The sequence below is a fragment of the Arvicanthis niloticus genome, chromosome 8 (genome assembly GCF_011762505.2).
Source record: "Arvicanthis niloticus isolate mArvNil1 chromosome 8, mArvNil1.pat.X, whole genome shotgun sequence".
Classification (NCBI taxonomy): domain Eukaryota; kingdom Metazoa; phylum Chordata; class Mammalia; order Rodentia; family Muridae; genus Arvicanthis; species Arvicanthis niloticus.
Window position 1 is genome coordinate 22,696,277 of NC_047665.1, and position 27,940 is coordinate 22,724,216.

Sequence of the window (27,940 nt, forward strand, 5' to 3'; positions counted from 1 at the left end):
AACTGTGCCAAAGCAGTCTTCTGCTCTTTACCTCAATTTTGCTTTTTTTTTTTTTTTTTTTTTTTTTAGATTAAGCCCAAACAACCCTTTCAGCATCTCTATGGAATCCTTCCCATTTTTTGCAAACCTCCCGGCCTGCACAAGGAGTGGGCATGTGGTTATTTTGCACCTTTGGTCGAGTCTGCTTCTTAGAAACAGAAGACTTGAACACAAATATGCTTTGATTTTGATACACTAGTTGTCTCATTATTCCAGGGAAGAGGGCAGCAACACGAGCAAGCTTTGTTATCAGGGAACTCAAAGATCAGAATATTCCAGTGAGTTTCTTCTAGCAAATGGTTTATTCTATTTGGGGAATGTCAAGTGGATAGGCCTGTACCCCATAAAGTGCAAAGAGCACACACACACACACACACACACACACACACACACACACACACACACACACGAACACACAGAGTTCCATGGCTTGTTTCACTCTCTTCTTTGAACATCCTCCATTCTAAAGCTAAGGGATTATTTTATGATTATTTCTTTTCAAGGAAGTTCCTGATGAAAAACAAACCCCTGACAGTGCCTGAAAATGTCAAAACACAAATTTCCTCCAATGATCAGTTTTTAGCCACCAGGGTGAGCAAGTTACCCTTTGTCCTGGGGCAGCGGCGTGCAGCCAGAGATGGTCACAGCCCTGAGAGGAGAAAAGAAAATGCCATTTCGCTGCTTGCTCTGTTTCCAAGCCTCTACCCCTCTCAGACAAAAAACGTCTTCCAGACCTTTGAAATTTGGTTTCTGTCAGGCAATTAACTTGTCTTAACAGTGCATTCTCCATCTCCAAGTGCCTTTTTGGGGGCCTCTGTTTGCACTCGCCAGAGTTCATATTGTTTTCTATTATTATTCAAGCAGGGCCGCCTCAGTAGTAAACCCATTGACCATTCAATCAGAGCGGTAGCCGCTGTGGATAATTAAAAGTTCCCAACCTCTTGCCCCAAGGCCAGGTTAGAGCCAGTCAGAGAGGAGCCAGGTCCGAGCTGCTCAGGGAGCAATCGATCAGCTGATTAACCCTTCTTACTGATTGGTTAGAGCTGATTGCATCTCTGGTAAAGAAATCAGCTTTGGCCCTGGGGCACAAGAGGCAGCTATACATTCAGGGTGGCTGAGCAAGCAGCCCCGGGAGTCAGTGTCCTTATACAAAATGAAGGGGGGAAAGAGACCTTCTCTGATAGAAAGGTTTTTAATCTCACCACCACCATTCCTCACCCCCAGCCCCCCCCCCCCACCAGATAATTTCTGCTTTTGTTTCTATCGAGAAGAATTTCTGCTTAGGTGTCAAGAACGGTGGAAGAGATTCCTGGCATGGCAGTTGTTGATTCTGCCTGACAATAGAGTGTACCCTTGCAAAAAGCCTGAGGCCAGAAAGCATCACAGACACACCCATCATAAAACTGGTCCCTCTCCTGGCTGGATGCTTTGCCTTCGGTCCAGGTGACTGTGGCTAATACATTTGCTAGTACATATTTATCTTTGGGGATGGATAAACAGCTTGCCTCTCCTGTGCTTACACTTTGGCACAGTGAGTAACATTTGGTGTGTTGGAAAAGAAGCATTTAAGAGAAGTGATTATCCTGTTGTCCTTAAAGGGAGTGTAGCTGAGATGCTATCAGGTAGGTGTGGCCTGGCCCTTCTGAGAAGCTCTCTTTAGCAGGGAAGCTGGATCTCTCTGGATTTGGTAGGAGGGCTCATTCTGCGAGCCCTCTTGGAAATCGTTAAACCTCCGTGCTTCCAGGCATGTGGCTTCTATCTGAGGCAGAAGGCAGAAAAGTTGAATTTCTGCAAGGCAGACTTTGCCAGTATACCTTTCCAGTGCCTTCAAGAAAGGTCAAGCTTCCATTCCTGTCTAAGGCAGCAGCAGAGCATGTTAGATATCTTAGTGGAACATGCAGCTCGGAGCTTGGGGAAACAGACGTTTTCCAAAAAGGTTCATATTTGCTCCTGTTTTTATGTACTTTAACTGTATCATCATTATCATCATCATCATCATCATCATCATCAACAACAACAACAACAACAACAACAACAACAAAGAGGAGACTTTTCAGAAACCCAGACATTATTCACCTCATAGTGAAATTCATGACAATGTACACACATCTCAGCTTCTGCTGAAGCCGCCCTGGTCGTAGATGGATTCATAGAACATAAGCTATAAGATCTGTTTCCAGTACCATGGCTAAGGCATGTTTGGAGGGGTCTGATGCTCCCAAAAGGCCGTAGGCAAGCCGGCAGGTGTGGAGGCAGTCTTGGAGGAAAGGAAAGGTATTGTAGAAGCCCCGAGAAATGGGATTATTTTCATCCCGAGCTTAACCGAAGTATGAAGACCTGTATGACCTCAGATGTTTGTTAATTCTTTGATGGTTTTAATTTTCCTGTTTCAAAGAAGGCTGACCAGAGCATGCATGCGCGTGCGCGCGCTCATACACCCACACCCCCCCCCCCACACACACACGGAATTTTTTTCAATGATTTTGTGGCTATTTAATTTACTCTTGATACATTGCTGAAATTAAAATTGAATTTGAAAAAAATGTGTAAAACGTATTTATGCCATTTTGGGAAAGAAGAGATGACCAAATCCAGGGCATTGGGATGATAGTGTGGATCGGGCCATTGCAATTGTTATGAAGAATTGTACAACACTGCTAAAAAACATAGGTACCTACCTATTCTTCACCAGCTAGAGGCTTACAGTCTGGTTTGTCTTGTAGATACTGCTTATTATAAAGTCACTTGGGATTTTAAATGTTTTGAATAAAGCCCTGCTACTTGAAATTACTTTTCTCTGTAAACTTAAGAAGGTGTACCATGGATCTCAGAGGATATGAAGGGAACACGTTACTGTTTCATGGCTGGATGAAACTGGATCGAGTTTGAGAAACTGGGTCATGTATGGTACATAGCTTAACTGAAGATCCATTGACATTTCGGGTTTGGCATTTGAGATTATTATGTAGACAGTCCTGGTAAAAATGTTTGCTGTGTTTGTTTGTCCCCTCCTCCCGTCATTATTATTCTCTTTTCTTTACAAGAGGACTAGAGTATCATATTCTACAAGCGAAGTGAAAAAAAAAAAAAAAACAAAAAACAAAACAAAACAAAAAAAAACGTTCTTTACGGCTAGGACTGGCTCTTTGTGCTCTCTTTCTGTGGGAGTTAAATGTTGCAGTGTTTCTGCAGATGGAAGCCACATCCAGAACCAGGGTGGATAATGAGTGGAAACCCTGCCCAACTCAAAGCAGGTAGCATTCCAGAGAGGGAAGCCCTGTAACCTGAGACCCAGATTAGCCATTTTCTCTGTAGTAAAACAGACCACAGAGCACTCCACTTAGTGACAGGCAGGTTTGTTTTGGGCATGTTTATTTTCCAAAGAGAGCTGATAGAAGTCCTGAGCAATACAGAGCTTATTAAATGAACACAACTGATTTTTTTCTTAGTGATTTGTCTTATCATTTTGGATATCATTCAGATACCCAAAACAATAACAACAAACAAACAAACAAACAAACACCTGGAGATGTGTGTTTCCAGCATGTGAAACTGAAAAGTTGTTTCTCATCTCCTCCTCTTTCTCCTTCCTTCCTCCCTTCCTTCCTTCCTTTCTTCTTTCCTTCCTCCCTCCCTTCCTTCCTTTATTTCTTTTCTTTCTTTCTGAAAGTTTGTCTCAACTAACCAAGAAATCTTGCAGTCATCATCTCAACCAAATAGTAAAGTTTGCATCATACGGAAATCTGTAAAAACAAACAAGTTTGTTTTCTAACTCCTTTCACGACAATTTCATAATCTTATCAGTGAATTTAGAATGAGATACACATAAGCTGTTCTCAGACTGTGTCTGTTAGGAAACACTGTGCCGTAATGACATCGAGAGTCCCACAGATCCACGGGATCCCAGACACCGGACACTAAAGAAAAAAAGGATATCCTGTGTGCATCTTTTACACAGACCGGAAGGCTCTGTTTAGCTTTTGATGTATCAGTCTGCTTAGGAATTGTAAATGAACGAAGCACAGTGTTTAGCAGTAAAGTATGGTTAGAGGTATTAAATGTGGGCTACATTTAACAACCGTGTATTGATTTTTTCTTGTAATTTTATTTCCATGAACATTTCTAGTTTCTTAATTAGTAGCCTTTTAGAGAGAGAGAAAGAGATTTAATAGTCTTTCCATGAGAGGCTATAGCTTGTAGGTGATACCACTTCTCAAGTCGGATCAGTAGAAGCGAATGGCCTTTCTTGTCTCCTATGAGTCTGGGAGGGAGAGAGCCGGCCAGCCACTGTTGTGCGCATGTGCAGACACACACATATTACACGTGCACAGCCTCCCACTTTCCTTAGTCTGCCGGTACAATTAAGACAAAATAATGTTGGGGACCCGGTGACAAAACTCAACAGTCTCCAATCGCACACTCACCCCCGTAACGGGAAGGGCTGTTTACCCCGTGTTCCTTATTAAACTGAAGTATTTTATTTAATGAGCATGAGTCACGCAAGGTGTTCCCATAAATCATCGGCTGGTTTACAAACTCAATAACTAGGCTTCCTGCTCTAACTAGGCTGAGCACACCTTAAATTATTAACAAGCTAGGCCCTTGAGGCAGATCTTTGATGACGATGATATAAACACTGTGAAGACAAGGTGCTCTCTCAGCAAAAGATTATTGACTCTAATTACCATTTACCACAGGAAAAAGAAAAGAAAAGACAATAAAATATGGGGGAGAATTTAAATCTGAGACTTAATTTTATGAGACCTTTAAATACTTTACCCCTCCCTAACTTTTTTCCTTTCTCTTCTTTCTTCTTTTTTTCTCCCCTTCTTGTTTGTAGCTAACCTACCAAGCTAGGTTTTGTTGACGTGTAATGATAGCCCATGGTTGGCTAACCTTAAAAGGCTTGACAGTTGTGGAGAGGAAAGGAGGAGAAAGGATGGAAACATAGGAGCCTCTGTAGTTCATAGTATGCATATTCTTTGAAATGTGATGGAAAAAGGCCGGGTTTGGGGGGAGGGCATGAGTGGGCAGGGAGAGAAAAATGATAAATACACCGGGTGAAAAAAGGAAAGAAAGGAGACATTCCAGAGCTAATTGTTTGCATGTAGCTGTGATTATAAAACTGACATGAGCAGTCACCTTGGTTGGCAAACCAGCCGTTGGATCAGCTGCTCTCAGGAGTCCCCGTTAATGTGATTACGCTTAGTTTTGGAGAGGGTTACGAGGTTGTTAATGAATGAAGTCTAATGATAAAAGACCTGATCAAAAATAACCCTGAAATATCTAGTCACACGGGCTATGGTGTGTAGTAGACGACACGTGAATGGAGAGCTTTCTTGCTGAGTACTTGAAGGTGTCCACAGTAGCTGGGAGAGGAAGATCTTAGAGGATGGAGTGCCTAGGACAGGGGAAGGGTGGGAAAGAGGTTCAGTTTCACTTCCTGATGAAGGAAGGGCCTCTGGTCCTTCCTCCCTTGTGGGTTCACATAGTTCTTTTAAGGGCTATCTGCTCCTTGTTGTCTGTAGGCTAGATTGCTGCCTCCAGTTTTCCTTAAAATGCAATGAGAAAAAAACAAAACAAAACACAAACCCAACTCCCCTGGGACTGACAAGTTGGCGCAGTGATTCAGAGCGTTTGTTGTTCTTCCTTAGGATCTGAGTTTGCTTCCTATCTCTATTTTGGGAGCTCACAGCGATCTCCTGTAACTCCTGCTCTAAAGAGTCTGATGCCCTCTTCTGACCCCTATAGACACCTACACACACACACACACACACAGACACAGACACACACAGACATACACCTACACACACATACACTCACAGAGACACACACAGAGACACAGACACACACATACAAATACACAGACACATACACACTACCACCACCACTACTAATCACCATCGTCTTAAAAAAACCTTCCAATTTTTATTTAATGTTTTATCTGTGGAATCATATTATGTAAGCGTTTGAGTGGAGTTTGTAAATGGCCCTTTCTTTTGCAGATGTGTAAAGCCCATGTCTGAAGAAGAAGGTACTTCTTCCAGGATGATGAGTGTCCCATCGAAGCGAAGCAAGGCTCCAAGCAGCTTATGTCTATGCTGGGGGAGGGGGTGGCCATAGGACTTTAGTTCAGATCCACAGAAATGTAGCTAGTGATTTGGAAACCGACTCTCAGCCTTGGGCATGAAGCAGGCAGTGGTGACTCTCAACTCTCTGTCCCGGACATATGTAAGGTAACCTCACAATCAAGTACACCTGGCTGGAGCGTGAGAAAAAATCTGCACTAGGTATTAATTTCTCTTTTCGTTTAATGGGTCTTTTTTAGGACCCTGTAAGACTTTGGGGTGTAGGCTGTTGTGTCAGATCTGCTCCTTGTCAGCTCTGGGTCACTCTCTAGCACCTTGAAGGTATCACTCAGCTATCCCATCCATCCATCAAGGTGTTCTTGTGCAGTTAAGGCATAGCTAGCAGAAGACCCTAGGAGCTTTATTAGAGACATTTGGTAGGATAGTGTCTCTTTCTGCATCTGCTGAAGGTGTGTGGTTTGGCTTTTGACCCTAATCCTCTGCACCCATTAAATCCCAGGTCAGAACTTAAAGCAGTGCAGCTCCTGGGGGACTAGGGCTTAGTGACCTTCCTATCCAGAGAGTAAAGAGTGAATCTCTTTGGGGAAATCCTCACACAGTTAGTTTCTCTCTGGTCGTTTTGTCCCTGCCCAAGATGAGGGATCCATTTGAAGCTGGAAGCAAAAACTCGAAGCACTCAAGATCTGGATTTTTTTTTTTTTGCCAGGGCACCTTGGTCAACTTCTAATTAGGGCTGTAATTTCACATGGGGCTTCCAGGAAAGTTTTCTGTAGTTTTATTTTTCTTGTTGTCAGAGGAAATGTAACATGATTTTGCCCTTCCTCAATGAATAATTCTTTTAACTCTCTCTTCCTGTTGTACGTTATTCATACATACAGAGGGAAATAGGTTACATATATAAAAATGTAAAAACAAACAAACAAACAAACAAACAAACAAACTTTTACAATCCTTTTTGGATAGCCAAGTCATTACACATTGCTATTTCCTGGTGCTCCAACCCTGAGCCAAATAAATACTAGGGTAGAAGACATAAAACAATAAAGAAATGGGTGCATACATTTATGAAATGTGAGAGTGCAGTATTCACTGTAAAGCGTAAAATTTACACACACTTCAAGGCTTCTCTAAGCCCTTTGCTCTGCAATGACTGTGAGCCGTAGAATCTTTTCAGGGGCATCTCCGGGTGACCTGGCGAGCTTCTTCCCAGTCTCTGTGTTTGGCCTCTGTGCTGAGAGATGCCCTGGGGCAGAGTGGGCTGATGGCTCTGACTGGCCCTGCTCCCTGGGTCAACCCAGGGCTCAGTGTCCACCCCTCATCAATCTAACCCTGGGAAGGGAAGGAGCAGGAATGTGTACCTGTTGTCCAAGCTCAGCTCAAGAGGGCCTGGCTGGGGACAGGGTGGGGGTGGGGTGGTCTCTTGGCTCTTTCCTGAGTACAGGGTTCTCTTGCTAGGACCAGGATTTCTGCAGCTCAAGACCAGAGACTCAGATCATTAACCCCATCTGACATGGCCAAAGTGCTGTGAACATAGAGCTACCATGTCACTTGCTAATTATTTTTCTTTTAATATTCCATTTGTCTCTCTCTCTCTCTCTCTCTCTCTCTCTCTCTCTCTCTCTCTCTCTCTCTCTCTCTCTGTTTTCTTCTTGGTGTTGGAGATCACACTTGGTGTCCTGAGCATACCTCCAGGTTCAATAACCTCTTTGTCTTTAGGCAATGCGTCCATATGTGATATATGTGATTTTGTTCTAGGAGTATACATGCAGATAATACTTCAAAAATTCTAATCTTGTTCTATAGTCTGTTTTTTTTTTTTTTTTGTAATTGAAGCATCTTTAATTAATTACAAAGGCTGTGTGTGTGTGTGTATTGCTGAGGATTGAGCCTAAAATCTTCTTTAGATTTTTTTTTTTTTAAAGTTTAAATCCTGGGAAATTATGCAAAAGAATCCAAGTAGCATGCCATCAACACCTAGTGTGGGCTCTCAGCTGTGATTGTTAGTAACTCAAGGCCTCTACTGGTCCATTGAGGCAAATCCTAGACATCAAAGGAAAATGAACATACTTGCTCTCTGATTTTTAAAAATCTCGATATACCACATGACATTGGTCATTTTAGCTCTTATTGAGTTATTGGTTCTGGGCCGTGGGCTTGCTAAATTACAGAGTCCCCTGAACTACACCTCCAGCCTCTATTTTTAACCATTTTGAAGTTTATATTTTAGCAGCAATGAAGATTCAAGTTGTCACTCAAGCATCCTCCACATAACTCTTGCATCTTAGACAACTGGGACTCTGTATTCACTGAACAATGGCTGCCATCTGGCCTCTCCCTGACCCCAGCAGCCACCACTCTGACCATGAGCCTACGTTTGGGACTACTCATATCATACGTGATTGATCACCTCATGAGGATGGAATCTTATGGTTTCCTTTTGTGTCTAGCTTATTTCATTTGACAACGTCTTCAATGTTCACCCATGTTAGAGGATAAGGCAGAATTTTCTTCTGCATGGAGAATGTTTTTTTTTTTTTTATTATTATATATTTTTTTTATTAGATCTTTCATTTACACTTCAGATGCCATCCCCTTTCCCCATTCCCCCAATGGAGAATGTTTTTAACCCTCAAGTTTAATAGCTTCACCTTTTTGCTTTGTTTTGCTTTGCGTTTGATGACTTTATTTGGAAAAGTATTAAATAACTGATTTTTAAGGACCTTCTCCCCTCCCTCCTGCAAAGTGCTACCCAGTGGGAAGGGTGTCAATGGGTCTGCGACCTCAGAGACACACAACACTTATTCTACATGAGTTCATTTTTGGAATTTTGCGCCTGCCTGCCTCTTGTGTACACATTTTGGGTCTTGTACGTGGCACAGCAAATGCATCCTAAGAGCAGACACTTCATCAATGCTCGTGTCCCCTGGTACCCAAGGGAGATTGCTTTTAGGATTCCCAACTCTGTATCATTATCCTCTAGCACATCATATAAAACAACACAATATTTCCATGTAGTTTATACATATCACCTCATATACTGTAAATCATCGGTATATTACTTATAAAACCCACAATAATGTCAGTGCCACATGGATAGTTATTACATAGCATTATCTAGAGATTGACAAATGACCTGAAAAAATAAAGGTCTGTATGTATGTTTGATTTTTTTTTTTTGAGTATTTTCAAAAAAAATTTTAAAAAGTTGTTAAGCCTCAAAATGCTGAGCCCTCAGAGGGGAAGATACAAAGAACTGACGGTACTTAATTGTATGGTCTGTGAATATAAAATCTAGACAGCCTGAGGGGTTAAGTAGTGGAGAAGCTATGAGCAACAGGATCAACACACTCTGAATCTAAAAACATTTCTCAGAAAATTCAGGTCTTTTTGGAGTCAGCAAATTAATCCTCTAAGGATGTATAAAAAAATGGAGTGAGGGGCTCAGCAGGTGAAATGTTTGCCACACTTGCACATATATGCACACAGACAGAAATAAAAGTAAAAACAAAAATTTAAAGATATCGTGATTCCAGGGACCTACAGAGTGTTCATTACCTCTCAGGATCCTTCCTAGCTTCCAGGTCTATGCCCCCTTTTCCTTGCTGGGGTGGTGATGACCCTTCAGTCCCCCCAGAACCTAGGGGAAAATGTGAATACCCAGGCATGATGTGAATACTGGGAGACAGGCAGATCCTTGGGAGTTCACTGGCCAGCCTGCTAGTCTGATCTGTGAGTTCCAAGCCAGCAGGAGACTTCATGCCCAACCACAGCCTTCAACTCTAAACCATCAACTCCCAAACTGACACCAGTAGCAGGTAACAAAGTCTTGTGTCACAGTCACATGGTAGGTACTTCCTGCGTGTTCAAGAGAGACCAACCCTTGAGTTAGTATAAAAGGTGGGATGGATGGGGCTGGCACTGTGACTCAGCAGTCAAGACACACTTTCTGCTCTTGCAGAGGACCCCAATTTGGTCTTCTGCATACACAGCTGATGGCTCTCAATGACCCACAGGTACAGCTCTAGGAGACCCAATGTTACCCCCTCGGCCTTTGAAAGCACTTGCACACACGTGCACATAGACACACATATGCATACACATAAATAAAAGTCAAAGTGAAAAATAAATTCTATAAAGATACTGTGGATCCAATGCACTCATAGAGCATTCAGGACCCTTCCTAGCCTTTAGGTCTTCTCCGCTCTCTTTTGCCTGCTGGGGTGGTGGTGACTGCTGACCTACTGACCTTAGAGTAGGGTCAAAAGCTTCTGAGATTAGTGACAAACAGCATTCCTTGCCTTCCTTTACCTTGTCCCTGTTTTCCTACCATGGTGCTGTGCTGATCATGGGAACTGGCTTCAGGCTTGACCCTTTTCCCACAACTGATGTTCAGGGCTACCCCTTTGGTCTTCTTTTTGGTCAGGGCTCTGACCATGCCAACTTTATCTCCCTCTTCTTTTTGTGAAACAAACCACAAGAAGGGACACAATTATAGAAGATGTGGCACACGGATGAGTGTTAGTATGTAAGCCACTGCCTCTTTTGTTCCCCCCTTGCATGGGTGGTATGTGGGCGCATAGTCATGAGAGTGTAATGATAGCTTCTTCTTCCGGTCTCCTGCCCACCTCCCATCCACCTCCATAAGAGCTCCTTGTCTGAAGCACTGATCTGTCCCTTAGTCATCGCCTGCTTATGAGTGCCATTTCCAGTTGCCTCTCTGTTTATTTCAATATGTATTGTTTTTTTTTTTTCATTTGGATGATTCACAGTGGCTCCTTCTATTCTATGGTGACTTCTGGAACCAGCTGGGACCACCAGTTCTAAGTTTATGTTCCTTAGGGTTTGTACTCAGGACATTTGTGTGGAATGAACAAAGGCTGCTCTCTGGAGGTCAGATGGAGGGACATGGCTGCAACTAAACCCAACAGGCCCTACAGATAGAGCAGAGGTGGGAATAAGCCCAGAAACTAGGCTTCAATTTCCTAGCTCCTATTTCATGATCATTGCCCTAGAGGAAAACAAGTCTGAGCAGACGTGGCGATCGCCCAGCGTGCAACAGTGTTCCATGCTTCTTCTGAGATTATCACTAGATGGAAAGATGACAGGAACAGGCCACATCCGTAGGTGGAGATCACCCAGTGTGCAACAGTGTTTCATGTGTCTTCTGAGGTTACCACTAGATGGAAAGATGAGAGAAACAGGTTGCATTCTCAGAAGCGTTTTACCTGTATTGCTTAGCTGCTCACCACAGTCAGTGGAGGGTGGGGAGGTGCCAGGTTTAGGTGACCTGGATCAAACTCTGTAGTATAGCAATGTCTTCTCCACTCCTTTTCTTAGATGCTCTAGCTGGCTGGGCTAAAGTGCCTGCTGACCATGTGCAAGCCTTGGGTTCAAGCCCCGGCATTGGGACAAACAAGCAGAACCATTAACTGCTTGACTTAATATGAGATTGCCAATTATTTGAATTTAAAAAGAAGCTCAGGAATACTGGTGGTCACTGTTTGAAAAAACAGCAGTGTGGAATACACAGCTAGGACACTGTTTACAATCCTTAACAGTCTGCTAGTCTACCAGTCTCTAAGTATCTCACTGCTGAATGTCTCCCTACTGAGTCATGCTAAGCAGGATATAACACACACACACACACACACACACACACACACACACACACATATTATAAATTTTTATTTTTAATTTTATTTTCAGAAAAGCTTAATCTGAACTCGTGAGTTCAGACTTAAAATATAATGCTTTCGTATGTCTGGATCTCTTGGGCAAAAGCTGAAACAAGTCTGTGAGTCCATGAGACAATCTGCACACTCAGTGCTCAGAGTGCTTGCCACACAAGCTCCCTCTGATGTCACTCTCCTTGGTCTGAAGAGCACAGTCATCCTTCTGCAGCAGCGTTTATGATTCTGACAAGCAATTGTCATCATCCTCTACATATTCGTTTTATATATTTGTACACAAAAGGTTATTTGTGTCTTTACAACAAAGTTTACACACATACACAGTCTTCTGCCTGGAGATAGATGCAGTCTGTAGACATTTCCAGGCGAAATTAGCATCTGTCTGTGATTGGCTTATGAAATCAAAGAAGGGCAGAACCCTCCAACTCCCACCCTCCCTCCACAAGGTTACATTTAGGGGGATTAACTACCTTATTCAATGTATTTCTTAAGAATTAAATTAATTATAATGCATTTGGATTCCCCGAGCATTCTCACAATTAATTTGTGCTATTGAGTTATCAAATATCCTCTTTCTTAAGGGATTACTTCATTTCTGACTTTTTTTTTTTTAAACTGGTGTCCCAAGAAGTCACTTTGGACTGAAAAATTGGATCCTTATTCCAAGGATTTGCTTTTAATCTCCAAAGGAATTCTTGAAGCACTGGAATAACTCGGTAAGACAGTGGCTAATCCCTTAAGTAAGGCTATCTGATCACCCAATAACACGAATTACTGAAATCAGCAATCAGAGAAAATGCTTGCTTCGTCTCAGCTACTCTTTGTATGTCGAGGGCCAATGCAGAGCCCATACAAAATGCATAATTCCTGGCTCTCTGGAGACCCATTAAACTCCATTTTAAAAAACTGCACATTTAAATAACGTCTTTCAGATTGCCAGAGAGTTGAACAAAACATTATCTTAACTCAAGTTTAAAAAAAAATTTTTCCCCCTCTATGATGCAATGTAATTTCCTTCCCTAAGTCAGGTCTTATTGTGCTACACAGGTGGTGGCCTCTTACGAAAGGGAGCTGGGAGAGATGTCTGGTATGCCACTGCTCAAGGCCAAGGGCCCTATATGGCAAAGGGCTTTTCTTTAAGATACACAGTGAGATTGCTAATCCTTTAAAAATATTGGGCCTGTGTCTTGAGGACTACAATAGAGCGTAATGCCAGATAATCTCTTTACCCACATTTATTTACTTAAGGTAATCTAGTCAAGGCCTCATTTGCCTGTCAAAGTCAGAAGGTAAAATATTAGCACCGTGATGTCCTTAGCAGGAAACAGTTCCCCCAGCGACAACTGTAGTCACTTTAGAGACACACGCAAAGCTCCATCCGTGGAGCTTCTGACGTTTGGCTAGCAGGTTCAAGACATATTGCGAAGCTGTTTTGAGTCAGAGCTGAACAATCTAGTTCTCATGTGTTTAGAATTCACACTAGCCACCAAAACTGAATGGAAATCACATAAAACCAAACTCAATTTAATGTGTCAATAGGACACCGCCCCGTGCTTGACAGCTTTGCATATTATTTCCGAGAATTTTATAAACTGCATACTTTTTGGAAAAAAAAAACCACATCTAAATATTTTGAGAGAAGAATGGTCTCTTCTTAATACCTTGAAAAGTAGCTCATGAAAATGAAACAACAACAACAAAAAAACCCCACCTTTGCAATGTTTTTTTTCTATAGCAAATTTTCACAGGACAATGTTGGAAACGGTATTATTTAACAGGGGCAGACAGATGACTCAGTGGTTTAAGAGCTCTCACTGGCTGCTCTTTCAGAAGACCTGGTTCAATTTCCAGCACCCACGTGATGGCTCACAACCGTCTGTAACTCCAGATCCCCGGGACTGAATGCTTTCATCTGTCCTCCGCTGCCATCAGGCACGCGCATGGTGCATAGGCACACGAGGAGGCCAAATCCCCTTGCACATAAAGTAAAATTAAAGTAAAAATATTAAGATTCAATTCAGTGTGCTCTGATTGTCATTGCCGTTCGTGCTGTGCAACATGAACAAGCAATGAGAAGACGGCTTTCATCTTCATGGTCCCTGCCGTGAGTCAGCCTGCTTACCTGACAGGTGGAGGCTGAGCTGTGTTTGTTTCTGTCCCTACTTGTCCCTCTGGGCCACAGTGAGTCTTGTGCAGCTCCCAACTTGCACATCCTCTTTTATTTTTTTATTTTTTATTTTTTTAAGAGACGACACAGCTCCAACAAAACTTCAAACTTCGTTTCGCTTTTGGAAGTTGTCATGTATTCTTCTCTTCCCTTTGCTGGGTGATATTTTATTGCAGTGACCAAGTTTTCTTTCCTGCCGTCATGGACTTAGTAATTTATTGTTGCTGTCCTTCTTGGGAGAGGATTTAGTAGGGCCAACTAGTTACCTGTTGGTAGAGCTTGTATGGCAGGAAGCTTAGCAGCTGTGTGAGTCAGGAGGGCCATTCCAGTACCCATCAGCTCTGTCCAGGATGTCATAAAGCCGAGCAGGGGACACACCCACTGAAGACCATTATGAATAATGGGGTTTTCAATGGTGACATTTTCTCTCTGATTATATCTTGGGCAGATTTGATTTACACACACACACACAAAACACGTAATGGTGTTATGGCGGGATTTTCTTTGATTCTCTGGGAAAGGAATGAAAAGAATATTCTGTGTGCCAGAGGGAAGTCCAGTAAACATACAGCAGACTAGTTATTCAATATGAAACCAGTGTCTTCCAAAGGCTTTCCAGTGCCGGCTGGTTTGGTTACTCCCCCTTTCTGTCAATCCAACACCCCTGTCAGCAGGCAGCCATCAGCAGTCTTTCCAAATATGTGTTTCTGGTTTTTTACTCTTTCAGGCACCCATACGCTCTAATACCCAGCATTCCTTTTTTTTTTTTTTTTTAAAAAAAAACTTTTTATTGATTCTTTGTGAATTTCACATCATGCACCCCAATTCCATTCATCTCCAAGTCCTTTCATATTACCTTCCACTCTTGCAATCTGCCTTCCCTAAAAAAGAGAAAAATGAAAGAAAGGAAGGAAGAAAGAAAGAAAACCAAAACCAATCAACCAACCAACCAACCACCTCATCTTGCCATGGAAGCTGCAGTGTGTCACTGTTCTAATTGTTATCATAGTTGTGTCATAGTTGTTACTATAGTTGTGTCACCAGGATCTCAGTAGCTCCCCTATCCTCTCACTAAACCACCTTTGTGTTGTCACCAGGATGGCAGCTCTATAAAACAAGTCCCATCTCTGTACCTGTGACACTGGTGACTGGTGAATGCCCTGGGCTCCAAGCTCTCCATGGTTTTGTCTCTTCCTTCAAGGGTTACCTCTGTGCTTTTTAACCTTGTTTCACACTCCATATTTATTTGATTTTAGGATATTTTTAATTTATTCTTTGACAATTTCATACATGTATACATTGTATCTTGATCATAGTCACCCTAACTTCCTCCAGATGTTCCCATCACTTCTGCTCCTATATTTATATCATTCTCCTCTTCTGCTTCCTCCTCCTCTTCTATTTCTTCCTCCTCTTCTTCCTCCTCTTCCTCTTCTTTATCCTCTTCCTCTTTTTTCTCCCCTCTTCCTCCTCCTTCTTATTCTTTTCCTTCTTCCTTCTAAATCCAGTTAACACTTCCTGCATACAGGATGTAAGGTCATCCCCCAGAACATGGGCAGCCTACAAGAGGTTATATTCCCAAAGAAAAGTGGCCCCTCCATCTCCAGAAGCTGTTAATTGACAATAGCTCCCCAGGCAGGGAAAGATTAATGAGCCCCTCTCAGATCCACACTGTGGAGTGGTGACTGGTTTAGATGAAAATAGCCAAGGAACAAGCAAGACAATAAACACAAATAGTCAGAGAACAAGCAAAGCATTAAACACAATTCCGTGAACACTTTGGTGATCACTGTTTCTAAGGGCTTATCAGGATGACCAAAATATCTGAGCCAACTTCCCTGTCCTAGCTCAAAGTCATTTTCATGTCTGAAGCCTACTTCCTTGTTCTAGCCTAAAATTTAGATTCCTGTCTGAAATTACTTTTTGTTCTAGCCTAAGATTTAGATTCTTGCCTGAAATTACTTCTTTGTTCTAGCCTAATATCAGATTCCTGCCTGAAGCCTACTTCCTTGTCCTTGGTCAATGTCATATTCCTGCCAAGCATCCCGTCATGGGATATGCATTATCAAAAGCAATGCATTTCTGTCTTAGGTTGGTAAGACTCTGTACAGAATCTTACTCATCCTTGGCTTGCCAGCCTGTTAATTTAATAACGCTGTCTGGGGGGTTCCAACCAATTTTTAAAGCTGTTCCCTGAGCTTCTGTTCAGCAGGAAATGTTGATCTACATCCCATTTAGAGCATGACATGCAATATTCGTTTATGCTCAGCACTTGATTAGTGACAAATCTGTGCATAGATTACTACATACGACAAAAAGAAGCTTCTCTGACCAAGGTTGAGACCAGCCCTAACCAATGGGTAGAAACATAAAAATTTTGAAGCCAGTTTCACAAAATGTTCATTTATCAAACAATGATAGAAAGTTCTTCCCTGACACGAATGGGATTTGACAAGGTATATAGCATCTGGCATGAATTCCCTCCCACATTGGATGAGTGATGGGCCTCACAGCCAATGACAAAGCAGTTGGTTTCCCTCAAACCTGCCATGCCCCTCTTGCATCAATGAGCACATTGCCTAGGCAAATCAAAGAGGAGCAGAGCATGCAGAGCTTACTGCTGGATAAATTCACTGATGCCTCTCCTCTTCCAACAACCTGCACAGAATCTTCCAGTATGTGAAAGCTGGGCAGCAGGAAGTTTCCCGGTCAGGCTCAGCTTATTTTCTCTATGTCTTTTTTTTTTTTTTTTTTTGGTTTTTCGAGACAGGGTTTCTCTGTATATCCTTGGCTGTCCTGGAACTCACTCGGTAGACCAGGCTGGCCTCGAACTCAGAAATCCGCTTGCCTCTGCCTCCCAAGTGCTGGGATTAAAGGCGTGTGCCACCACCGCCCAGCTTTTCTCTATGTCTTAAGCTCACTTTTACCTTTGTCTCTTCTCTGCCTTGTCCCACTCCTCTTCTTACCTACCATCTTATGTTTTCTTCTGTCTCCTTATCCTTTCTCTCTCTCTTTACCTTCTCTCTCCCCCCCCCCCTCTCTCTTCCTTTCACCACTTCCTCTTTCTTCTTCCCTCTTTCTGGTGCTGGGGGTGGGATGCAGGGGTTGCCCATGTTGAACATGCACTTGTCACTAAGGCCCACCCCTAGATTCATTATTTTATATTTTCCTCAACTTCTAGGCATCATTGTATGACAGGAAGCTCCCTTTTCCCTGGCCAGTCCCTTGACATAGAGTGGGACTAGAGAGATGGCTCAGGGGTTAGGAACATTTGCTACCCAATGGTAAGGACTAGAGTTCTCCTCTCAGCAGCTACATTAGGTATTCTCAAACAATCCATAATTCTAGCACCAAGGGATCTCCCACTCTTTAGGCTCACCTGCATGTGCACGCGAGTACACACCCACATGCACAGGCACACAGGAGCACATTAATAAATATTAACAAATAAACAAAGCATCTGGTGAGCTAATCTGGGCATGATGTCTCTTATCTGTAATCCTAGATTACTACTGGCTGTGGCAGTCAGTTTTTCTGTGAGTTCAAAGCCAACCTGAGTCACACAGTGACACGCCTGTCCCCTCAAAAGTCAACCAAATCAATAAAAACTATGCAGTGGAATTCTTGTTTCCTATGCTGTCTCATCTTCTGTGTGATGACCTCTTAGAGAGAGAACCCCGAGTCTGCAAGCTCAGAATAGGTCACTGTTTCTCCTCCTAGGTGATGGCAGATTCATGCACAGTGATGAGCTTTGGAATTTTTTCACCAAATCACAAGGAATAGACCCCATGCTTCAAAGTTTCTGTGCAAAAGACACTGAGCATAGAATGTACTTCTTATTTTACCTTCCCTAACTCTATTCTGGGGAGAAGAGGGTGAGAAGAGGGTGACATTCTGTCACCTCACCTTGTGGTTTGTCTCAGTCACATCCATTCTTCAAAACTTTCTATGATGCCATTTCCAAAGTGTCATCTGAATGAATGAGAAATATTGAGATCCAAGAAAAGTCTAGAAACTTGAGTGATTTTGGTTTTTTTATCTTCTCCTTTTGGGGAGTGGATGCTCTAGTCTTTCAAGTTTGATCAAACTTGCATGTTGTGCATCAGTCATTGGACATGATATAGGTTTGTGACTTGACTTCGGATGCCATGTTTTGATGTGCAATCTAGTTTGAGAGCTAAAGAAACCTTGATAGAAGTGGAGTTTGCAGGTGAAGTCGTAAACCAAGGCTTTTTTCCCCCTAGATGTTCTTTAGGTTCTGATCATGTGCCCTGGAACAGCTGATAACCATCCTGATAACGAAGCATTTCTTCCCCTTTCCCACGTGTGTTCTTTTTAAAATTAGCTCTCATAGAATAACTGAACAGGACTTCTGCACATGGTTGATATATTCAAGTCTTCCTGAGGTCTCCCCTCCTCCAGTAGACAAATATCACACATGAACACTCTACAGTGTCTACAAAGTCTTCCTGTAGCTTATTTCAATGGCCACCATGAGTTGATGATTGGGGATGTTTCTCTTCTTGCTACACCTCCTAAGAAAATACTGTACCAGTTTGTCACCAGTCTAAGATGTTCATTTGTTATCTTACTTTAAGCAGGCTCTACATTATAATTTAGCAGCATAATGGAATCCCCATTGTAGTTGACATACACTGTGGTGCAAATGATTTAATTTGCTAGCAGAAGCATCCATCTACATATTATTGTACTGATCAGTCATTGCATACTAAAATCACTCATCCTTAATGTAATGATTTGGTATCCCTACAGAGAATTCCAGTCATCAGAATGTCATTAGATACAGTAAAAAAAATGAAAATTACGATTACACAGCAGTAAACACTATTAACTGTTAGTTAAAATAGCATTTAATTTAGCCATGCAAGAGTTTACAAATTTTCACAGTTTACTTGGTCCTCAAATAATTGCCACAGAAAAAGTTAACGACACTTCTGCCAATGAGGTGACAGCGTGAGGAGGGGCCAGTGATGGTGGCAGATTGCTTGGCTCTCTTGGGGCATCTCATTGGTTAGGAAAGATAGCATGCCAGTCTTGGAAGTGACAGAACCAGAAGAGAGAGTTTGTATGTGTCTTCAAATATGCTCTTCTGCAAAGGAACATATCTGGGGAGAGCAGGATTCCTCTCTGCCTTTATCCTTCTCCATCAGCCCAGCCTGCATTCTGCTTTTCTCAAGGTCTGAAGCAAGGCTGATAACACATGGAGGCTACTGTAAGATCCTTGCTTGAAGGTGGTGCTGGCTGGTAGCCCTCTTGTTTTGTTAAGAACTATGTGACAGGTTGAGAGAACACATTATTACACCAGCAACTGCTAACCAAGGCTTATAGACGCCCACTTAAGTTTAAAAACATGAGTTTGCTTTCAAATGCCTTTCCTTCTTGCTGTCTGAGTCCAGCATCCCCCCTGCTTTAAACACAACCTCCAGTAGCAGGAGAGTGGATAGATGGGTATATTCCATATCTATGGAGGCTTGGTGCTAAGCTTTGTCTTCATCCAAGCTGTTGGGACTCATTGTTTATGACCCTTGTTTATGCTCTAACTAAATAGTCTCAAATTTGAGTTCCCTGCCCCAAGTGTAGGGAAAGGACAACACAGACCCCATTGTGTAGGCAGAAGGCAATAATATGAAAAATGTCAGCTTGCCCCATCTCAGCTTTGTTCCTGACAGCTGAGGGAAATGAGGAAAATGAGTGCAGCTCCCAGAAGATGATGGCAGAGGGAAACTGTCCAGCATGGTGACTCCTGACAGAGAACTCTAGCAAAGGCTAATTCTAAATCAATGAAGTGGTTGTCATATTGGTTATCTGCCCTTGGGAAGGATGAGCACTTTGCAGTGTCGCTTCCAGCCAGACTGTATGAGAGAGTCCAGAAGTGGATGTGTTCTTCTACATGGCCTGGCTGAATGGATTCGCTGAGCAGCAAATAGGAAGCAGTATTGTGAGGACACATGAAGGTTCTTGCTAGGTGAGGGCAGCATACACTGGGCCCTGTTATGCGGGAGGTCAACAACTGTCTGTTTACAATAGCAGATCTTGACCAATGCTAGCATTTATCTACTTCCCGGGGGTGAAGCTTTCAGAACCGGCCAGAACTGATTGTCATCACCTAATGGCAGGCATTTTCTGTGTGGATATGCTTGTGTGATACATGGCTACAACACTTTATTTCTCTAAAACAGTGGTTCTCAACCTTCCTAATGCTGTGACCCTCTAATATAATTCCTCATGTTGTGGTGACCCGCCCCCCAGCCAAAGAATTATTTTTGTTGCTACTTCATAACTGTATTTTTGGTATGAATCATAATGTATATATTTTTGGAGATGGAGGTTTGCCAAAGGGTTTGTGACCCGTGAGTTGAGAACCACTGCAATATTTATTATTAAACATATATGATATACATGTATAAACATATGAAGCATCTGCGAAGTTTTAAAAAAGTATTTACATGTGTATGATCTCTGTGTGTGCGAGAGTGTAGGCATGAACATGTGTACAGGTCAGAGGACAACCTCTGGTGTCTGTCCTTGCCTTCCATCTTACTTGAAACAGGCTCTTTTCTTACCCACTGGTGTATACTGCAGGCTACCTGGCTCAGAAGTTCCTTGGGATTATTCTGTCTCTGCCTCCATTCTCACCAGAGGAGCCCTGAGATTTCAGGGCACCACCATGTCTGGCTTTATGTGGGCTCTGGAGAGCTGAAGCCAGCTCTCCATGCTTCTTTGGCCAGTGCTTTACCACCGATCCATCTCCTCATGCCTCTAATGGCAGCACATAGAAAGCTGAGACTGGATGATTGTGAGTTTGAGGCCAGCCTCAGCTACATAATGAGGCCAGCCTGGACTACATAGTGAGATCTTCTCACAACAGAACACAACGTAAAACGGCATAGTGTTCCATGCACGGTTGACAAAGCTTGACTCTCACCTTGACGCTCATTAGTTTGTGTCAATTGAGTACGCATTGCCATCTGTGACATTTTTTTTAATGCCTTAAGGAATTTAACTTCTGGCTCTGAAAAGTCTTTTGACCATCCCTGTTTTATATGCCTCAACAAGGCCTTAAGACCCTGTTCTCTTTTTAACCACATTGGAAGCTCATGGGACTGTCCCTTCATGTCGGATGAGCCACCAACTGACATGATTATGTAAGAACACGTTCTTTCCCACCATCTCCAGCAGACCTGAACATTGGTCCCTAGTACTAGTTGGCTGTAACCTGACTCTTGAGGATGTCTGTGTCTCACACCTTATGCCATTTCACCAATTAGGTACCCAACCACATTCATAGCACCCTATATAACCACAGTCAAAAGAAGTAGTGATTTTACTAGTGGAGCATATGGTTAGATGTTAGCTTATCAACTGCTTGGGGTGAACAAACCTGGACCTCACTTTTCTGAAAGTATCTGCTGGAGATTTGAAAATCTTTAAAAGAATGGACTAAATATCAGGGCTTACATGTGACTCTTCACCCACTTTCCCCCTTTCGAGTTCTGTTACATTTCTGTTGGGCATGGTTCTATTCACTGTCACTGTCTGCAGTATTCCAGTATTCCTTCACAAGAAAATTGTGTTTTCTTCTCTTCCAAGGGACTTGCCATAGTCGAGTCTGCCTTGGGCAGAGTGATAAGTATTTGCGGATGTTTCTTTAGGTATTTCCTGGAATGCTATTCTATAGCATAATTTCTCATCATGGATTGCAAACACAGCTCTATCATTAACATAATCTCTTTTGGAATTCTCCTATAACTGTTCTGTTTAGTTCACTTCATGTGAATGTTTGGGTTTCCTTCTAAATAACTTTTCCTAAATAACTCATCTAGACAGTGTCCTGTTTTACATTGAACTTGAGGAATTCATTCTTCAGGATTTTTCTTTCTCTCTTTCCCTCCCTCCCTCCTTTCCTTTCTCCCTACTTCCATCTCTCTCTTTCTTTCTGTTGAGGTAGAGTACCAAATAAGTACTTTATGAACGAGCTCTGTCTCCAGTCCCCAGAGAATGGAATTCCTTTATGAAGGAGTCACCTATGCAAGGTCCAGAGACAAAAGACTGATCGAGGATTGTTCCTCTATCTGTCCCAAGGTAGCCTGCCAACACAAACATTCAAGACTTCAAGGAGGATGGCCATCCTGTCAGGTCACCAGTTGGCCAAGGGATCTTCTTTCCTGCAGTTCAACTTTAAAAAGAAATTAATAACCTCTGCCTCAAAGATCATCAACTATATCTACTGAGATAGTTGATGTCCAAGAAGTTAGAAGGATTCAGGGAATTTAGAAATACCAGTTCAATATTGTTTGTGATGAAAATTCTCAGTCAGACTTTATGAATTTATTCTTAATTAATTAATTATTTAGTCAGTCTCTATCTTGTCTCTTAATCCCCCTCACCTGTTAGATTGCTCAGGGCTTTCTTACTTTTTAGCCAAGTTAGAAACCCAGCCCTTGGGAGGCTGAGACAGGAGACCATGAGTTTAAGGACAGCCTGGGCTACATAGCTAGACCCTGTCCTGCAAAGTAAACTAAAATAAAACAATTGGTTTTTAGTTGCCTGGCTTGGTGGGTTAACTGGTGATTTTTCAGTCAACATAAAGATGAGTCCCATGAGCTATGACTGTTGAGCATATGATACTATTAATTTGAATTAATTTTCTGGATAATGAAATGTACAGCTCAAGTGGCTTAGATGTAATTCCTTTTCAATGGAGATTCTTTTGTATACATATATATATTGCATATATATATATTATAAAACAGGCATACAAATCAAACTTTACTGATAATACATTTTAGAGAAATTTATTTTGAAACATTTGTTGTACATACGATTTTGAAAATCACTGTGCAACTCTCATGTAAAGTAGATGTATCCACTTATTTATTTTTACATAAAAATTAAATATTAACTAAATATTTGATATATGCAGGACATAGGACATCTTCAGAGTTTTTCAGAGTTAATCAATGTTTTGATTTAATATTGTCAATGTTGAGAACATTGCTTCATGTAAGTATATAGTACTAAATGACATAATTATGTTTAGGGTCATTTCACAAATGGGTAGAAATTCTTTCCCAATCCCAAGCCACAATTCACTCAACAATATTTTTTTATATAAAACACAACTCAGCAACTCAATTATTTTTTTAAAAAATCAAACATTGTAATGCAATAGAAGGCAAGGACACACTAATTGGCTACTTATGTGCTGAGGGCTGATGGTAGGAAACTATTGAAAGCTTTTGTTTTCTGTAATTAATAAATTATGTTTCCGTGAGTGCATAAAATTGTACGTACAATAAAGACACTGCAGAGTATACAGACAATCCTCTCAAATTTGAATTGAGCTGTTTCAGGAGGCATGCACTGGGCTGGAGCCTGGTGTAAGCCTGTGCAGTGTGTCAGGTCCTGCAAGGCGACACAGGTGAGCACTGCCAGGAACCTCACAGATTCATTACATGTTTGAGTTTGGATTAAATTTGTGATTTGTGTCATTGTATAAGGGGATGATGTTCACATACAGTCCTAGAGGCAAACTCAGAATCTGAGGGCCTTACACCCACTTCTTTGTGTGGGAGGACATTTTTCATCTTTATTTTGCATCCCCCAACCCCCTGCACTCCCCCTCCCCCCAATTCCCCCACCCTCCTCCCACCCCTCACCCCTGCCGCTGCCTTTTCCCTTTTTCCTCCAGACAGGGTTTCTCTGTGTAGCCCTGGTTCTCCTGGAACTTGCTCTGTAGACCGGGCTGACTTCAAACTCAGACCTCTTCAGACGCAGAGGCTTTCAAACCTCTGCCTCCAGAGTGCTGGGATTAAAGGCATGTGTTACCTCCATCAGGCCCGTATTTTGTCACTTTAATATGAAAAAATTATGATGGAAAAGAAGACAAAATGAGGTCTAAGACCAGCAAGCGCTAACCACACCAGTCATTTAGGTTGGCATGGTCTGCTCACTGGTATGTAGGTGACAACTGGCTTATGGAATGAGCTTTGCATATGCACAATTTGCTTGATAAAAGGAATTCCATTCCTCTTTCCTCATCCTAAAAAATGTTCCAGTAAAAAGGAATGGCATCGAAAGAGGAATAACAAACATCCTCTTAAAAGTTGAAAAAAGGTCAGTTTTCTGGTGATTACACAAGGATGCTGCCATCAGTATCTTGCTGAAACCAAAGAGCCATGAACTCGACTTTGGTGGTTGGAAGTAAGATGAAGACTTCAGCTTGGCCGTCCTATCCATTGTATTCCTCTGCCTAAGAAAGCTGTTGTCCACCTTTGCGAACTTTGTGGGTTCTTTTTTCCCCCCACTCTTTATCTTCCTGGTTTCACTCCCATCTCTAAATTAGAGAGAAAGAAGGAGAGAGAGAGAGAGAGAGAGAGAGAGAGAGAGAGAGAGAGAGAGAGAGAGACGAGAAAGAAGAAGGAGGAGGAGGAGAAAAGAAGAAGAATCAAATTTCCTTCTTCTTGCTTATTTGAGCATGACTACCAATAAATTATAACCAATCCTCCCCACCCCCAACAGAACAACAACTACCCACCCTACCTATCAGGGCTCTATCATTTATATACCTTCTGAAAAATTCCCAGAATTCCAAATGTTATACAGTCACAGAAACTCTCTGTTGCTGGTAAAGCCACACTTCTGTTAGGGCATGAGGCAAGTCATAGTCAGCTGCTGTGGACTGTCTGAAGCAGCCCATAACCCCACAGCTAGGATTAAAATGAAAATGTATTCTTGTAATATTTTTTTTTTTTTTGTATTTTTTAAGGAACCAAGATTCCAGAATTCTTACTACGTTAGGCAGAGAAGTTTGCTTCCTTACCATTCTGCAGGCTGGAAGCCTGAGCCCAAAGTCATGGCAAGATGGGCTCTTTGCTCTATGTCCTCATGTCTGTGTACTTCTGAACCCTAATCAGACTTCTCCCCAAATGAGCTCACAGTATATCCATTATCATAGTAAAGCAATCCCACTACAAGCAGCAATCTGATGTTCCGAGAGCTAGGACTTCAATGTATGAAATTTTGGAGAGGAAGAATACAGTTTAGTCCATAATGGTTATTACCAAGTTGAAATATTAGGCAATCTGTTCAGCCTTTCTGTTCTAGAACTGCTCTTGTTATCAGTATGAGTCCTTCAGACAGCATTTGTTTGCATATATGGTCTTATGAAGAACTGGCTGGCTGGGTAGTTCAAGCCATCAAGCCCCTTTATAGGTGAAGAGGTGATTCTGTTTTCCCACCATGTGAGGTGAATCAGTTCTTTTAGGGTCCCAGGGCCGTACTTAATGGAGGTATTTTCTGGTATGCTCAATCATGCCCTGGTGCTCTGAATATATATATATATTCTATGTCAGAGGGCAACTTATTTCTAGAACCATCCTTGTACATCAGCACTAGTAGCACAGTGTTGATCTCGCAAACTCTTTGGTCCTTTCCCTGACTCTTGTGCATGGTCTTCTGTAGAAGCAGTGGTTGGATCCAGAGGGGCATGAGACAGAGAGTCTGCCAGAGATGCTTCCCCTGAGGCCTCTTTCCAAGCAGCAGCTCTACACAAGAAGGCCTTTCATAATGAGACATTTTGCAGAATTATCTGAGGGTCTAGGATTAGTATTCCGCTAGTTTTAGTGGACTGGGAAGAAAATGAAACATTGGGGCTGAAGAGATGGCTCAGCAGTTGGGAGTGCTAGCTACTCTCAGAGAGGACCCTTAGTTCACTTTCCAGCATTCATGTTGGTCAGCTCACAAATAACTATGACCCCAGCTCTGGAGGATCTGATGATCTCTTCTGGCCTTTGAGGGCACACACACACACACACACACACACACACACACACACACACACACGTGCACACACCCAGGCACACACCTTTATAAAAAGAAAACAAAATACTGTATGTTCACCCTATGACAGTTTGACCAAGTCTTCTGCCTCTAGGGAGCGGTATTCATGGTGTCGCCACATCTCTCTTTCTGGAACATATTTGCATCCTCGCTTTATTGCTCTGAAAATATACTGTAATCTTTATTCTTGGTTGTGTATTTATTTAAGCCTCATCTACGAATGTAGCTCATAAACATTAATGGAGATGAATTTACATTTGAAAATCTATTAATCTAGCCTTATTCATTACGTAAGTGAACCAATAAATAGCAAATAAATCAAACTGTGTGAAACAATAAAACAAATTAACCAGTGTCATTTAAATAATTGCCATCACCAACAGTCACGCATTAACACTTCAAGGACTTTCTCAGTTTTCTCCCACCCTTATATAAGGAGGAAAGCCTTTGCAGAGAATAGAGGGAGCAGGTTTGTGTGGTTTGGGCCTGAAGTCTCCTCACTCTTCCCCGAGTATTTAAATCTCCACCACCCACAATAAAAGGCAGTTCTCTTTGGTTCTATTGGTCTTCCCTGAGTTACCCTCCATTTTCTAGATTTGAACAGCTGGACATCTTATGCCCATCTTAAACCATCTGAAGGTGGTTTCTAGACTTGGGGAGTAGCCATATAGGACAACAGGGAGCTACCAACTCTCAAGTCAACCTTCATTCTCTTGTTTGGCTATGGCAGGCTTTAGAATGTCTGCAGGCATCAAGTTCTTCATCTGTAAGGTAGGATGTTGATAGAGTTTACATGAAATGACCTTCTGAGCTGGTAGTCTAAGTGTTCAAGGCTCAATGCTATCTTTATTGCTATCCCTACTTATTCCATACAATGTTCTTGTTTATAGTTTTCCTGCCCTTTCTTTTTGTCTTAAAATAATTGTCTTTGACATTGCTTTTCCCTAGGGAGACAGGACTATATGTGTGTGTGTACTTCTGATGGTCTCTAAGGCAATCTTATTGTTGATGTTTAAGAATCAATTCTAACTCAACTTCTGGTTTTTTGTTCTGTGTCATGAAGCATCTACTCAAAGCTTCTCTCACCCCAACTTCAGCCACCACCTCCTCTCTCTTCTTGTAGCTTAGCAAATAATTTTACTTAATGAACACCCAATACATGACTTTTACTATATAGCAGTCATATTTGTGTGTGTGTGTTCCAGTGTATGCTACTTGTATACATTTCCTGAAGAGGCCAGAACAAGGTATCATACCCTCTGGAGCTAGAGTACTGGTGGTTATGAGCTACCTGGCTATTTGGGAACTGAATTTGGGACCTCAGGAAGAACAGCAAGTGCTTTTAATTGTTGAGATGTCTCTCCAGTCCCAGTTTTGATGATATTTAAATTAGATTTTTTGATGTTAATATTAGTCTCACATGTAAGAAGCATGTAAGAAAAGCCAGTCAGACTAGCTGTGTATGCCATCTCACTAGAGTAACATCTTGCAAAGATGTGGTACAATGTGGCCAAGTCCTGCTGACAGTGACACAGACACAATACAGAACATTCTGTCCCCAAAAGGATGCTTTGTGGTGACTTTGTTTGTTGGGAGATTAAATTTAAGACCTATGCATACTAAGGATTCTGATCTCAACCATTTAGCTATGCCCTATGACATGGCTTGTTTAGAGCCACTCTCTCTTCTTTTAACCTTCAGAGTTCACTCAGAGAATACTAAACTGTTCTCTATTTGTGTAATTTTCTGTGTGGTATGGTGTGTGTGTGTGTATGTGTGTGTGTGTGTGTGTGTATTTGGAGGTCAGAGGTCAGAATTACATGTTTTCTTCCATGGATCTCTGTCTTATACTTTGAGACAAAGTCTCTCATGAACCTAGAGCTCAATGACTTGGCTAGACTAGGTGGCCATCAAGCCCCAAGGATCCTTCCAGCTCCACCTTCCCAGTGATGAGATTAAATGCACATGCCACTGCGTTCTACTTTTTATGTGGACACTAGGGACCTGAACTCAGGTCCTCATGCTTTTGTGGCTGAATAAACCATAGCCCTAGTTCCCATGTATATAATTTTGACAAAACATGAGTAAATCAG